We start from the raw sequence: 1,647 nt of genomic DNA, 5'->3' as shown, positions 1-1,647 counted from the left end.
GAGGTAGACGAAATAGAAGAAGCAGAAAGAAAGAAAAGCAAAAGATGTTCCCACACCGGGACTCGAACCCGGGTCTGCTGAGTGAGAGCCAGCTATCCTAACCGCCTACACGATATGGGAAGGCTGACCAACGAAATCGCACTCAAAATAACAAACCCAACGCAAATACACACACACGCACAGCCACTGCAACCACTACAACCACGCCCCAAACGCACGCTTCATACGCTCTCGCCATCGTTCCAAGCGCTCTCACGGATACGACTCCGCTCATTGCCTTTGCTGAGCCGCAAAACCTCATCGACGCTATTCTACGTCTCGTCGGGACGACATGTTTTTTACACGCTGCTCGAGGCCACCTTGCCGTCCTTTGACTCGGTTCAGCCGGTTGACGCTAGTGGGAGTCCGTGGAAAGGTCATTGCTGATGACAGTGGCGACACTCCACCGTGAAAAGGCCCAGACGGTAGGATTAGAATTACTACATGCAGGAGCGTAGGGACTCCCAGGCGGAACTTACCGAGTGACTACGACGCGCTTGTTGATATCTCGCTGAGAAACGCGTGCGAGGGTAGACGAAATAGAAGAAGCAGAAAGAAAGAAAAGCAAAAGATGTTCCCACACCGGGACTCGAACCCGGGTCTGCTGGGTGAGAGCCAGCTATCCCGAACCGCCTAGACTATATTGGAAGCCTGAACATTGAAACCGCACTCAAAATAACAAACCCAACGCAAATACACACACGCACAACCACTGCAACCACTGCAGCCACGCCCCCAAACGCACGCTTCATACGCACTCGCCATCCTTTCAAGCGCTCTCACGGATACGACTACGCTCATTGCCTTTGTTGAGCCGCATGAACGCATCGACGCTATTCATCGCTCATCGGGACAACGTATTTATTACACGCTGCTCGAGGCCACCTTGCCGTCCTTTGGCTCGGTTCAGCCGGTTGACGCTAGTCGGCGTCCGAGGTAAGGTCATCGCTGATGACAGTGGCGACACTCCACCGGGAAAAGGCCCAGACAGTAGGTTTGGTATTACTACATGCAGGAGCGTAGGGACTTCCAGGCGGAACTTACCGAGTAGCTACGACGCGCTTGTGGTAATCTCGCTGAGAAAGCGTGCGAGGTAGACGAAATAGAAGAAGCAGAAAGAAAGAAAAGCAAAAGATGTTCCCACACCGGGACTCGATTCAGGGTCTGCTGGGTGAGAGCCAGCTATCCGAACCGCCTAGACGATATGGAAGGCTGAACAATGAAACCGCACTCAAAATCACAAACCCAACGCAAATACACACACGCACAACCACTGCAACCACTGCAACCACGCCCCAAACGCACGCTTCATACGCACTCGCTATCCTTCCAAGCGCTCTCACGGATACGACTACTCTCATTGCCTTTGCTGAGCCGCATAAACGCATCGACGCTATTCATCGCTCATCGGGACGACATATATTTTACACGCTGCTCGAGGCCACCTAGCTGTCCTTTGGTTCGGTTCAGCCGGTTGACGCTAGTGGGCGTCCGAGGAAAGGTCATCGCTGATGACAGTGGCGACACTCCACCGTGAAAAAGCCCAGACGGTAGGCTTGGCATTACTACATGCAGGAGCGTAAGGGCTCACAGGCGGAACTTACCGAG

This window comes from Phytophthora infestans, genomic scaffold (genome assembly GCF_000142945.1).
Source record: "Phytophthora infestans T30-4 supercont1.101 genomic scaffold, whole genome shotgun sequence".
NCBI lineage: Eukaryota > Oomycota > Peronosporomycetes > Peronosporales > Peronosporaceae > Phytophthora > Phytophthora infestans.
This window is presented reverse-complemented; position numbering follows the sequence as displayed.